Source organism: Theropithecus gelada, chromosome 7a (assembly GCF_003255815.1).
Source record: "Theropithecus gelada isolate Dixy chromosome 7a, Tgel_1.0, whole genome shotgun sequence".
Lineage (NCBI taxonomy): Eukaryota > Metazoa > Chordata > Mammalia > Primates > Cercopithecidae > Theropithecus > Theropithecus gelada.
Window position 1 is genome coordinate 49493224 of NC_037674.1, and position 14614 is coordinate 49507837.

Consider the following 14614-nt stretch of genomic DNA (forward strand, 5'->3'; position numbering starts at 1 on the left):
GGTGGATCACCTGAGGTCAGGAGTTTGAGACCAGTCTGACCAACATGGTGAAACCCCATCTCAACTAAAAATACAAAATCAGCTGGGCGTGGTGGCACATGCCCATAATCCCAGCTACTCGGAAGCCTGAGGCAGGAGAATCGCTTGAACCTGGGAGGGAGGGGTTCCAGTGAGCTGAGATCACCCCATTGCACTCCAGCCTGGACAACAAGAGTGAGACTCCATCTCAAAAAAAAAAAAAAAAAAAAAAGAGAGAGAGAGAGATGTGGTCTCGCTATAATGCCCAGGCTGGTCTCGAGCTCCTAGGCTCAGGCAGTCCTACTGCCTCGACCTCTCAATGTGCTGGGATTACAGGTGTGAGCCACCATGCCTGGCCTAGAGTTTCTGTATAACTGTATAAGCAAAACCAAATATTTCTTCATACCTCCCCCTATTTTTCACAAAAGTTAGTATCCCATACACACTATTTTGCTCCTTTCTTTTTTCACCTAATGAAATATCCTGAAGACTTGTTTGTTTCTTAATAAGCTCCCTCATTCATTGTTCACAGGTGCACAGTATTCCATTGCAGGATTAACCTACAATTCAAAATCCTCCTACCTCCTGTTGCAGAAATGCATAACATAGGAAGTTAGACTCACTCAAGTACCATTGCCCAGAGGAAGCCACTGGTAACAAGATGATGCATTTTTATCTGACTTTTTAAGAATAGTCATTATGGTTTATTACAAAAAATTTAAAGTAACATTTTTTAATTCTTTGTAAGTTTTTAATGATGGAGTTTAAAATTTTTTCTTATTTAAGGCTCAGGATGTATTTTAAATTTATAATTTATTTCTACATTTAATCCTATCATCAATCATTTATTCTTATAATGGTTTTCAAGTACTACGTGTAGAGGTTTACTTTATCACTTCTATATTCATTTTAACACATATAATTAAACATATAATTAAATGTATATTATATGTTAAAAAAAATTTCCTGCATCCAAATACATTTTGAGGTTAAGGAGAGCATATCCTCACTAGAGGATGTTTAAGATTAAAGATCAATATGACTCATTGCAGGGGATCTCAGATTTCGGCTTGCATAAGAATTGACTAGGGATGCATAAGACACCCCCCAGCCCCACCACAGGATTCTGAGCTCAGTCGGTCTGATATCAGACCAGTCAGCTGCACTGGAGCAAGTTGATTCTGTTCCAGGCATCTACAGTCCTGTTTGAGGAGCCCTGGTCAATGGGAAAGGAAGTTAAAACTACATCCTACACTGAAAATATTAAGGTTGTTGCAATTAATCATTAAACTTAGCTCTGAGGTTTCTGGCAGCTCAGACCAAAGTAGAACCAAAAGGATATAGTGTTCTTCTCCCTGCCAGAACAAAAGACCAGTTCTTCAGGAGACATAAATGTTTTCCTGGCATTAATTCTAAGCAGCATTTATCATGGAGGTCATTATTTGAGATACCCTGAGCTACACAATGGGCAGCATCTTCCTCAAGAGCCCCACGGAAAACATAGACACAGTCGCCACTGTTTCTCTGCAGAAGTCATTGCCCATTCCCAAACCCAGCTCAGGACAAAATTCTGCAGGAAGCTCCGCCAATGTGAGCCAGAGGCATGAGAAGACTCGGGCTACCTCAGAGTGAAAGTACAGGCCTCTTGTGACACCATCAGAAAATCTGCATGGGGATGCTCAATGTGCCTGAGAGAACACGAAGGCACACCCCATACCTATGGCTTCTGAACTCAAGGGATGACAGGGTCCCTGTCCCTGACCATGCCCAGTGTGAAGGAGGCCTCTCACCTTACCTTAAGAAGCTCCCCGGAACAATGTGGCAGGAAGGAAAGGAGGATAGATAGCTGTTTCCCCATTTTCCCACCTAAAGCTTTGAGTATTTTCTGAACCTTCAGCAACTGGGGCCACTTTCTCATTAAGCATACAGCTCAGGGATTGGAACACGGTAAACACTCATGAAAGGAGGGGGCAGTAACCAACATGTTCCCCATCCTGCTGTTCCTAGGATATCTTGAAAACCTCTAGAGTTCTATGGATTCCAAGGGACAGGTGGAAGTACATATGCCTAATATCCTAAACAAGGTACTCAACCCCGGTCCTGTGTGCTTAAAGTTAGGCAAGCCAAGACATTGTAAAGCCCATCCCTCCTCTCTCTCTTTGGCTCTCCCTCATTCCAAACTGGAGAATGACCTTGGACTCTTGATTGCCATCAGGATGTTCAGGAAACTATGTCACTGAGGCTAGAGCTAAGTTGGGATAGATGAGTGCATGCCTCTGGAGTGCATTCAGCTGATCAAATGAGGCCTGTGAACCAGGACAGATGCAAGAAATTATTGTTCCTCTAAGATGGATGAGACCTTGGAAATGATGGTGGAGATTGCTGGTTATACACCAAAATCCATTGTCCCCTTCTTCCATAATGATAGAGTTGTAGCTAGTCATGTGGCTGCTCAGCTAGGGACTATGCTTCTCAGCCCCCCTTGCAACTAAGCATGGTCATGGGACCAGGTTCTCAAAAATAGAGTGAACACATTATATGCCATTTCCAGGCCTGGCTCACAAAACCTTGGAAATGTGTGCCACTGTGCTCACTTCCCATGAGTCCAAACTCAGATAGGCTTGGGCCCCAGCTGCAACCAAGCAGATAAGTGCAATGCCCTAGAGTAGTGGTTCTTAATCTTTAATGTGCATCAGAATCACCTGCAGAAATTGTTAGCTCATAGATGGCTGGGCCCCAGCCCAAGAATCTCTGATTCAGTATCTCTGTGGGTGAGGGCTAAGAATTTTCATTTCTAGTGTGCTCCAAGGTGATGCTGATGCTGTTGGTCCAGGGACCACACTTTGAGTAGCAAGTCCCTGAGTTACAACAGAAGGATGAGATGAAAATCACCTCCATCCCTGAATGACCACATGGAGCACAGCCTCTGTACACCCAGAATGTGCATCTTGGATTAATATATCAGACTGTCTTTTTTTAAAGCAACTGAGTTCTTGCTGGGTCTCTATGGTTCAGAGCACAACTTGACACTAATGAATACAGCAGTCATCTAGCCCACTCATTTAAATACGGAAGGGGATGCTGGGGCCCAAGAGGAAAAGGACCTGCCGAGAATGGGAACACCAAGCCCCAGCTCCCAAATGGGAGCCTGAGCCCCATGTGTAGATGTGGGAGCACTATAGTCTCTTTCACTTGGTGTGACAGGTAGAGTGATACCCCCCATTCCCTGGTCAAATGTCCATATTCTAATCCCTGGATCCTGTGATTGGTTAAATGATGTGGTACAGGGAAAACTAGATTGCAGACTAAATTTAGGTTGCCAATCAGCCGGCCTTTTAAAATAGAGAGGTTATAAAGGTTGGCCCAATGTAATCACAAGGGTCCTTAAAGGTGGGAGAAGGAGGCACTATCATGCTGTTCTCATGATAGTGAGTGAGTTCTCATGAGATCTGATGGTTTTATAAGGGGCTTTTCCCCACTTTGTTGTTGTCCATGTCAGTGTGACACAATGTTAGAAAGACTCAGTTGGCCACTGGAGGCTTTGCCAAGGAATGCAGCAGCCTCTAGAAGCCAGAGGTGTCAAGGAAACAGATTCTTCCCTGGAGCCTCCTGCAGAGAACACAGCTCCACCAGCACCTTGATTTCAGCTCTGTGAGCCCTCACCAGACTCCTGATGTCAGAACTATAAGAATATTAATTTGTGTTGTCTTAAACCACCAAATTTGTGGTAATTTGTTATGACAGCTATAGAAAACTCCTGTGTGAGGGAACTGTTCCCTGTGTGAGGCAGGTCTGACCCTTAGGCTGGGAGCCTTTGCCTCCTCCACCTCCCCCACAGCACCTGGCTCAGGGCTGGGTCCTGAGGGATGGGAGAGAGAGGACACACAATGTGAATAGGGACATAGGTCGTTTTCCCCAAAACCAAAGAGAAGGAATGTGCTTGTATCACTCTTTGGGATGCACCCTGATATGATCCGGCTCTGTGTCCCCACCAAATCTCATCTTGAATTGTAATCCAAATTGTAATCCCCACGTGCTGGGAGAGGGACCTCGTGGGAAGTGACTAGAACATGGCGGCAGTCTCCCCATGCTGTTCTTTTTTTTTTTTTTTTTTTCTTTTTTTTTTTGAGGCGGAGTCTTCACTCTGTCCCCCAGGCTGGAGTGCAGTGGCACCATCTCGGCTCACTGCAAGCTCCGCCTCCCGGGTTCGCGCCATTCTCCTGCCTCAGCCTCCCGAGTAGCTGGGACTACAGGCGCCGCCACCGCGCCCGGCTAATTTTTTGTATTTTAGTAGAGACGGGGTTTCACCTTGTTAGCCAGGATGGTCTCGATCTCCTGACCTCGTGATCCGCCCGCCTCGGCCTCCCAAAGTGCAGGGATTACAGGCGTGAGCCACCGCGCCCGGCCCCCCATGCTGTTCTTATGATAGTGAGTGAGTTCTCACGAGATCTGATAGTTTTATAAGGAGCTTTTCCCCGCTTTGTTCTGCACTTCTCTCTCCTGCGGCCATGTGAAGAAAGACATGTTTGCAATCCCCTTCTGCCATGATTATAAGTTTCCTGAGGCCTCCCCAGCCCTGCAGAACTGTGAGTTGATCAAACCTCTTTCTTTTATAAATTATCCAGTCTCAGGTATGTCCTTACAGCAGTATCAGAATGGACCAATACACACCTTAACTCTTATAACTAAACCCTCACTCTGTCCAAGATTGAACCTAATTTAGGGCCCAGTCTGAGCCTTCACTCCACTAAACATTTTAGAAAAATATGTTGACCCCTTATGGGGAAGCTTAGGGTGTGGGTGGTACGAATTAGCCCTGCTCCCATAGTCCAGCTTATCAGGTCTTATCAAGGCCACTGCGGCCTTGCAGAGAGGCAGAGGCTGCTGGTGACAGGACAGGCTCCCAGGCAAGGGGGGAAGTGGGGAAGGAGGGTCCTGGGGGAAGGAGGGGAAAGGGTAAGGATGGGATCCAGGCTCCCACTGGAGGCCTCAGTTTTTGGAAATCTTCAGAAATGGCAGGCTGTGGGGGCAGCTTGCAGGCCCAGAAAGGGCATTTGGCCTCTGGGATGGAAGCCTCATTTGTGACCAGGAATTCTGTAGGTCTGGAGGACCTAAGAGGTGGTGTGAGGACACTGCTGAGTTAGGGGTTGTGCAGTCGAAGAAGCAAATCTCTACCAGTGTGAGGGACTGATTTGAAATCTTCCCTGGGCCTCCCAGGTCCCCCATCTCCCAAAAGGAGCCCATCACCTCATTGACACTCTTCTCACAGAATTGCCCTGATCCCACAGTGAACTGCAAGCCCTCCCCAGGTGCTTTTACCCAGGAAGGCCTCCCTGACTCCCACCCTGCCTTGATCTGCATGCTCTGACCCCTTCAGCCCTGCCTTGCTGCATCTTCCTGCTCCCTGGGCCACGCTCCTCTCTGTCCACCATAACAGAAGCATCCTGAGAACAGAGCCCTGTTTCTTCCTGAAAATAGGCACTTACGTTGAAGATGGAAGACCTGGAGGTAAAAAACAGTGGCTGAGGATGCTGCTGCAGGTGGCATTTGCTGGTAAACCATAAAAGCAAGTTAGGGGCTCAGGAACCCAGAGTCAAGTGCAGGAGCAGAAATTAGGAGCCCTGGGATGTAGACTCAGCCTTGACTCTGTCTCCCTGTGTGACTTTAGGCGAGTATTTTTACCTCACCTGCAGATCTTTACTTTCCTCATCTATAAAATAAGAATATTCATCCATACAAGTTCAACCATGGGGGATGATTTTTGGGGTAGGGCCTTAAAAATGTTAGAAATTCTGATTCAGCTTTCAAATTAGGAATACACAGAGGGAGCCAAGCCTGCACACCTGGTTGGATTTCCCATCCATTCTGGGCTAGAATGAGGGAAATTATGCCAAATAAGGGACATGTGAATTAAACCCAATAATCCTACACTAAAGCAAAGTTCTGAGGCTTGAAGAGGCTGGAATGTTGTGGCCAAAAGGAGAGAACATTAGAAATGTGTGATCTATCCAACTGGCCAAACAGCTCTGGAGGGAAGAACTGCATGGAATGGCCCCTGAGAGCAGGCCAGGCATTGTTCAGACAGGAAAGAACCTAGCCTGTCAATCATTTACAATTTGGTGTGAATTGTGTGTCTTGTTTGTCCCTCCCCAAGGACTTACCTACTAGCTGGAACCCTCCAGGCAAATGCCAGATTCCGTCTCCTAGTAAAAGACTCTTGAAACTACCACCTTAACTGTGAAACTACCACCTTAACTGCTCTTTCAGCTTGACTCAAGCACCTCTGGATTCCAAGATGCTGGAATGGTCCATCATGGCCTTCCAACCAGGGTAAGCAGAGAATGCCCCCATGCCGGTGAGGTAGTGAGTTCCCCACCCCTGGGGAGTTCAAGCCTAGGAATAGCCTTCTGGAGCTTGCATTGACAGCATGCAGGCTCCCTTATATTTCTGAAAGGCTCAGATTCTAAGATTCTGTGTGAGGGACAAACAGGCAGGGACTGTAAAGCCCTATTCCCTTTCCCCAAAGGTGGGTGTCCCACAGGCCCCCTTGGACTCTCTGACCCCTTTGTATGAGGTGACATTGTTGGAGAACACCAGGCTGCAGGCCCAGCCCCTGGAACTTACTCTCCAGGCCCTCTGGAAAAGGAACCCGTGAGCAGCCCCCAACCAGGTTGCTGGTCTACACAGCCTTCCCCAGCCCTGCCCAGCCACAAGCCTGAGAATGAGTTCAGGTGCAGAAGAAGCCTCAGCCTGGGCATGCCTCTGTCCCATGCCAAAACTCTCAAACTGCAGGTGGCACATTTTTCTTCCTTTGGAACCAGAAGGAACTGGCAGTTTCTCTACCATTCTGGCACTGTTTGGATGAGGATTCATGCCAGAAAGGGCTGGGGTAGACGGAAGAAGATGAGAAGGGCAGGAAACTAGGAAGGAATTAACATTTAGAGAGCTCCTCCTTTGTGCTCAGAACTGTGGGGGCACTTTGCAAGCATTTGTTCATTCTTTCGATTATGAATTCATTCACAGATTACTTCTACAGATACATAGTGAACATCCACCACATGTTAGGCCTGGTCCTTTGAGGACCTGCCTTTGAGGAATCCACAGGATAACAAATGCTATGAAGTTTACTTCATTTATTTTTTTTTCAAAATCTCTGGGAGCAGTGTATTATTTCTCCCACATTACAGATGAAGAAAGGGAAGACCAGAGGGGTAAAGCAACTGACCTAAAATTATACCATTTTATGTGGCAAAGGTGAGAAGCAGAACTTGGTTTTCAGTTCTGTTACTACCATCCCTTCCTACTGTGTGTCTGTCTTTATCTGTAAAATGGGAGTGCAGCTCCTTCTCTGCAGGTGCTGATGAAGATTAGATACAGTGCATGTTAACCACTGCATGACATGGGTACTCAATAAGTGGTTCATGATGCAGAGCCTCTTGTGGCTCCAAGCCCTCTAGTCTCTCACTTCCTCACATGGTTTTTGGACACAGGCTGCTATAGAGCTGGACTTAGGAGTTGGGAAAGGAAGGAAGCAATTAAGAGTTTGGGAAAGCCTGGGTCCTGTGGGAGGCAGAATGTTTATCAGTCTGCCACCAAGTAATAATTGAGCATCAGCCGTGTATCCTCGGGATCTGAGAAGGAGATGGAAGACCCAGAAGATACAACCCCTACCTTGTGGGAATTCTCAGCATGGTAGAGGAGGCAAGATTGACAAATAAAAACAACATAGGAGAGAGAGGCCTGGCTATGTGCTCACAGTATAAGTGCTATAGGGACCCGAAGTGGGCATGGACTACCAGGAAGCTTCCTGGAAAAGGGCACATTTGACCTGGGCCTCCACATGTTCTGAAGGCGTGAAGAGCAGGCAACTGATCAGAGGCTTATAAGCAGGCCACTGGGTTCCCTATTTTTATTTTTATTTTTTAATTTTGAAATAACTGCAGACTTCAAGAAGTTGCACAAATAGTACAAAGAGTCCCCAGGTACCCATTACCAATCTCCTCCTAGTGAAATGTAGGAATGTGGGGATAGCTGCAGCACAATATTAAAACCAGGAGATTGACTTTGCATAATATGATTAACTAATTTATAGATCTTACTTTGCTTTTACCAGCTTTTTGCAGGCACTCTTTTTCGTATGTGTCTATGTATAGTTCTAGAAGTTTATCACATGTATAAATCCATATTGCCACCACTACAATCAAGGCATAGAATGACTGATCACCACATAGGAGTTCCCTCAAGGGCACCCTTTTTGTTTGTTTGTTTTTTGGAACAGGGTCTTGCTCTGCTGCCCAGGCGGGAGTGCAGTAGCACAGTCACAACTTGCTGCAGCCTCAACCTTCTGGGCTCAAGCGATCCTCCCACCTCAGCCTCCCAAGTAGCTGGGACTAGAGACTACCACCATGCCCAGTTAATGTTAGTATTTTTTGTAAAGACAGAGTTTTGCCATATTTTCCAGGCTGGTCTCGAACTCCTGGGCTCAAGCAATCCACCTGCCTTGGCCTCTCAAAGTGCTGGAATTACAGGAGTAAGCCACCACCCCACATTAAATTTAAATTGCCCACGTTATGCCCTGCACAGGCACTAAGGATGTGTGCCTGCTCATCACTCTAGGAAAGCCTACCTATCCCATCTTGCTCCGCACAAAGAGACCTTTCCAGGGAAAGCAAGTTGGGGACTGAATGTCCAGAAAGAGATCTTCTGAGGTTGCCTGAAGCCCCCTGCACAAAACCCCTGTGAAGAGGCTCACCTTATCACGTTACTAAGGAAGGAGAAACTGAAACCCTGAAAACCTGGTCCTCCCAAGGTGAGTCTTGGACAAGCTCCCTGAGGTTCAGCACCACGGACAGATCCAGGGCACAGGGTAAGACAAAGAGGGTTCATAAAGAAAAGAGAGGGCTGGGTGCTTCTCTGGGTCACCTCGTAGCCTGGAGATAGAGAAACTCTAAGTGAGTACGTGACCCACTGCACCCCTCCCCCAACAAACAAGGGCGCAGGGCAAGGAAGAGGGGTGCATTTCAGGAGAGAGATCCCTGCTTGCCTGACTCTTCCCCGTTATTCAAAGCTTATCCTCAATCTCTTCTGTTCTGAGGATCTCTCCTTGACTTTCCCACCTTGCTGGCTCCCTTCTCTGAATTAATTTACCCCAAAAACTGGCAGCACCATCCAAGACAGCCGAGAGCACACCATGTGCTTTTCTCTGCCTGCTCCCACATATGAAGCCGCACCCCCAGCCAGAATGTGAATGCCTGGAGGAAAGACCAACTTGTCCTTCACTTGTCTCTTCCATTTTCTCCCTTTTTTCCTCCCACCCAATGTAGTTCCACAAAGGGTTAGGAAATCAGGGTCTTTCTTGGGGACATGTTAGCCAAGGGATGGCTCTGTCCTTATTTGATTCTCCTTCCAGAACCCCACCTTGGGCATCCTTTCTCCCTGGCACTATTGGGACAAGGAGCAGAGGGAGCATATTCAAACCTCAGTTTGCCTTCCAGAACTTCTCAGCCAAGCTTCCTTCCCCTTTTCCCATAAACTGTAAGACCCTTGCCCCTTGGGAATCGTCATTCATGGTACCTTCCCTGGAATTATCTGTGCATCCTGGAGTTAGCCTCACCAAGCCTGAAGAACACCATCCCCAGCCACCTCCCCACCAGCAGCACTGTCATGGGTGCTGTGCTGCACCACCCATATGCCCCCTGAAGAACTAAAGGGCTTACTCTCCCAGCTGCCAGGAAGATGATTTTTTGACACTTCTAATCTCTCAGCCCCTCTGGGAGTTGTCTCAGCTGAAGAAAGCATCCGTGCCTAAGATAACACCCTCTTCCCAGGGCAGTCCACATCCAAAGACAGGGTATTAGGGCCCAGTTCCCTCACCCCAATACTGGATGACTCTGAAGGGTCCTCCCAACCTCAGAGCTCCTATGGAATCAGTGGAGGCTCTCATGGAAACTGCGTTGCTGCCCAACTTTTCCCTCTGCCCAATCCTGCCTCCTCCCCTCCCCTACAGGCATTGGTCCTGAGACCACTTCCTAATGCTTTCTGCATACTAGTTTTCTCAGAGTATGCTTCCAGGGAACCCCAACCTGTGACATCTCTAAAGTCTTGGCCCTGTGGGATCAGGGTTCTAATGGCCACCAGGCTGGCTACTCAGATGAGGCCCAACAAGGCGGAGTGGAGCTGCCCTGTTTATTAATTTCCCACAACTCTTCAGAAAGACTCTGTTCACACCACATTCTATGACAGTCCTCAGCCTTGCTCTTAGAAGTAGTCCCGCCACCCGGAGGTCCTCTGGGTCTTCTGGCATAGTGAAACAAACTGTGAAGGCAGGCAGATCCTGCCTCCAGTGCCTCCAGGTACTAGGTAGGTGCCCTTGGGCAAGTTCCCCAATCTCCCCAAGCTACTGTTCCCAGATCTGGAAGCAGAAATGGTAATGCAGACATCATAGGCCCATTATGAAGGTTAAGTCATACAACACAAGTAAAAACATTTACAAAGCACAGTTCCTGACATATAAATATGTGCTCAACAAATATAAATTCCCTTCCCTTCTTTTGAGTCTAAGGGCATTTTGTAACAAATTGCCAATTAATATTTTTAATATTGAAATATGACATTTTAACAGTATTGGCCACCACAAGTACAAGTGTAGTATAAATCTATAGAAAACGTTGCAAATTTTTCATGTGATGGATCAGGGAGGTGGGAAGGTGGTCATTCAACTGAACTCTCCCTGTATGCTAGTCTTCTTCTTCACATCATTGGAAAATTCTTGGCATCTAAAGAAGATTCCTCATAGTTCAAAGACTATCAGGTGTTCTTTTTTTTTTGCATCCTAAAGGAAAATGGAACCCAGCCAGGCCACCTCTATACCTGGCTGGAGCAGAGAATGTATCCCCATAAGACAGCAGAATCAGCCCTTCTTCCTAAGCAATAGGTAAATGGATTGGAGAGGAGGTGGTACCTTAAATTATGGCTGCTTTGGCCACACAACTGGGTGCTAGCATCTGGAAGAGAGGATGTGAGAAGACAATCAGCCTGTTAAGAGAGTTTTATGAAAGTATAAGTTGTCCCTAAAATAACAACGCTAAGTATCCAACTCTCTGACAATGATCTCTTCCCCAAATGCAATGATCATCCACTCCCTCAAGCATCTTCCTGCTCTCTCAGACTTACTTCCCCCAGATCCTTCTTCCCCTCTCCCCGGGCAAGCTGGAGAAGCCCTGACCTCCCCAGAATAGGTGCTCCTCCCTCACTGTGGCATCTGTGGCCTGGGTGTGTAGGGTGGGAGCTGGAGGGGTCTTGGGGAGCCCAGGGAGGGAAGCCACACCCTGGGCACACATTTTACTCCAGCTGGGCCTTTTCTGACAACCTTGGACCAGCACACAGATACACCCACACACAAGCACTGGGCTCAGAGAGTGCTGAATTCAGCCCCAATTAAAGGGCCATCTCAGGGCAGGCTGCCGGCACCAGCAGCTGCTATTTTGGGACTTGGTGAAGGCACTATTTTCTCTCTTGCTCTCTCCTCCATCTCGGTTTTATTTTTCTCCTCTCTCCCTTCTCCATTTCCATTATCTCTCTAGGATTTTCTACCTGAGTATGCATTTATTTTCGCCTCTCGGCTCCTCCATCTCTCCAGCTGCCCCCATCTCTGTGGCTGGATCTCACTCTAGATCTCTCTTATCAAATCAACTTGACAAATACTTATTCTCCACTCCACTGTACCAGGCCCTGGCTGGGCTCTGGAGAAGAAGCGATCTGCAGGTCCCTGATTTTGAAGGGCCCTGAAGTGTGGTCTGCCTTTCTCTGCTTCTCTGTGCCCATTTCTGCATCTTGACCTGCCCTGCTCACCCAGCCCAGGAACCCAAGGATTGCTTCTAAAGGCCAAAGAGAGGATTCACATTCCAGTTGTCCTATCTCCTGGTCCACTTGCAGTTTCTGTGCCCCAGGTTCCCAGTCCTGGCTTTAGAGGCTGGGGACTTCTGTCCTCCTCCAGGCTTCCAGTTTCAGCAGAAAAAGAAGGGCTGGCATTTCCAGGGTGAATCTGTGGCAGCAAAGGCTCTAAAATGCCCAAGAGGCCCACGGCCAGGCCTCCCCATCATCCTGGCCCCAAGGAGACCTGGCCCCGTGCCTGCAGCGTAGAACCATTTGGTCTCCCTTGTGTGGTGAATTTCACTGTAATTTGGTCTCCAGGTCTGTCTCTTGAGATTGGTCATAAGCCAAGATAGCTACTCTCTAGGAGAGCCGTGATGGGGGGAACGTTAGGTTTGCGTGTGTGAGACACAATGAGGACGTGAAATTAAAATAAAGAAGGATGAGAAATTTATTACTTTCAGGTCCCAGATAGGTTAGGGGTGTCAACGGTGTCCAAAGGAAGTCCAAAGGTGACAGGGAGTTCAGCTTGGGGGCAGGGGGAAGAGAGAGAAAGAGGGGACCTGTGGGACTTTGCCTTTATTAAAGCCTATAGTGTTATCATTTGGGCTTTCCCACAGGGGTTGTGGATTGGCTGGTTTAGAGAAAAGACACACGAAGGGGGGACTCATTTACATGACTCTGGTGTTGACCATTAGGTTTCATCGTGGTCAGAAGCTGTGGGACCAGTGGTATTGGGTCAGTGGGATGAGGGACAAGCAGGCTATATTGCAAACAACTACATGGGGAAGGGAAATTTTTGGGGTTTTAAATAATTTATATTAAGCCTTAGAATAGATGCTGAGACAGCAACTACCTTAAAACAAATTTATGACACTGGGTCAGACCAGCAGGCCGTGCTCCTTGTCAATCAAGATTCAGGATTCATAGACCAAGCCTCTTCTCTGTCTTCTCCTCATTCCAGAGGAGCCCCCTCCACTGTCTCCTGCCCCAGGCACTGCAGCCCTGGTAAGCTATCGTGTACTCACGGCACCGAGCTCTCCCATCATGGTACCTGCTGGCTGGATTTAACCTGACTGTGCTCTTTGACACCAAGTGTGGAGTAGGGGCAATAATAGGACCTGCCTGCAAACTCTCTGGAGGTCCTTCCCCTCAGTGGATTCCCTTCTTGGGCTTCCCCATGTACTGGAAATAAGGGGTACATGGTAACTTCTTATGTGTATTATTAAATCAATAAATTTAAAAACTTAGCCAGACACATGAGTATTTTCAGATGTATTATCTTATTCAATTCATAGACCAGTCTTATTAATCTCATTTTAGAGTTGCAAGAACAGAAGCCCAAAGAGGTTACACGAAGTCAAATCACCAGGGCTAGGGTAGGAAGCCAGGCCCCCTGATTCCCTAGTCAGGGCTTGCTCTGAAACACAGCTCTTGCCTGTCAATAAAAGAAGGGGAAAAAAACACTTCTACACAGCACAGTTCTTCCTCAGAGAGTTCTTCATCTGAGATCCCAGGGCCTCAATGCCCTTAGCAGCTGCTTGAGAGATAGAACCAGCTCTTCAGGAGACACCGTGCAAGGCACCCGCACACTGAGCCAGACTCAACCTGGCTGGGACCTCGGCAGAGCAGAGAAGCCCTGGCTCTGGGCCAGGTGGGCACAGCTGGTGACAAGTTCTCAGTCAATGGGAGCCCAGGGAGGAAAGGAAGCCTTAGGGAGGAAGGAATGCTCTTTGAGCTGGTGTCAGCCAGAGGCTCAGAGGTGAAAACATCAAAAACTCCCAGGTGGTTGGCAGGACTGAGACCCCATCTCCAGGTGGGAAACAGGAGGCTGACTTGGCAGGGCCACCTCTGAAGCTCCTCAGGGGACGGACATGCCACTCAGGGCCTCCCTGGTGAACAATCGTGCCCCTCAGGCCTGTGGCACAAGCGGCATCTGAAGCTGGCTTTGGGGCTGGGGAAAGAGCAGTTGGGAAGGTGCTTTGATACTGCCTGTCTTTGGTGACTTTTTCAAGCTCGCCCTGCTCTTTGTCAGCAGTACCACATCAGGGTGTGCCAGATTAAGAGGAAGCAGGTGGTGGAGCCTGGGTGTGCCAGGCTGCCTTGGCCCAGAGCTGCTATGCAGAGTCAAGGACCCCAAGCCTGTTGGTACCCTGACCTCTAGAGACCCCTGGCTCTGGGCTGGCCTGCCCCATGTCTCCATGGCTTCTAACCAGCAGACTCCCAGAGCCAGCCCTTAGACTCCAGGGGACCCCCAAACCCTCAGCCCCGGGCCTTGAGCGCCACATCCTGCAGGTCACCAAGGCCTGAAGAGTCGAAATCCCTTCTCTAATCCACTCTCTCTTCTCTGGTTCCAGCACCTCTGCCGGGTTCTGGTCTTCCTCATCTCCCCCGGGACTGTTGTTGCCCACGATCTTCTGGCTTCTGTTCTGCCCTAGCCACCCAGAGCCGGCTTTCTGATATGCAGGTCAGGCCCTGCAGTCTCACATTCTTGCTTCCACTCATCCTTCACCTGACATCCAGGGCTCAATGACTTGGCTCCTGTCGACCTCTCCAGCTTCCTCCCCACCTCTGCATCCAAGGTCCCCTCCTGAACTCAGCTGCAGGCAACCACGGCTGCTCCTCAGACGTGTCCACCTGTTCTCGCCCTTGTACCTGTGCCATGCTGTCCCCAGCTATGACAGAATCCTCCCACTCTTGCCTACAGGCACTGGTCTATCCTAAC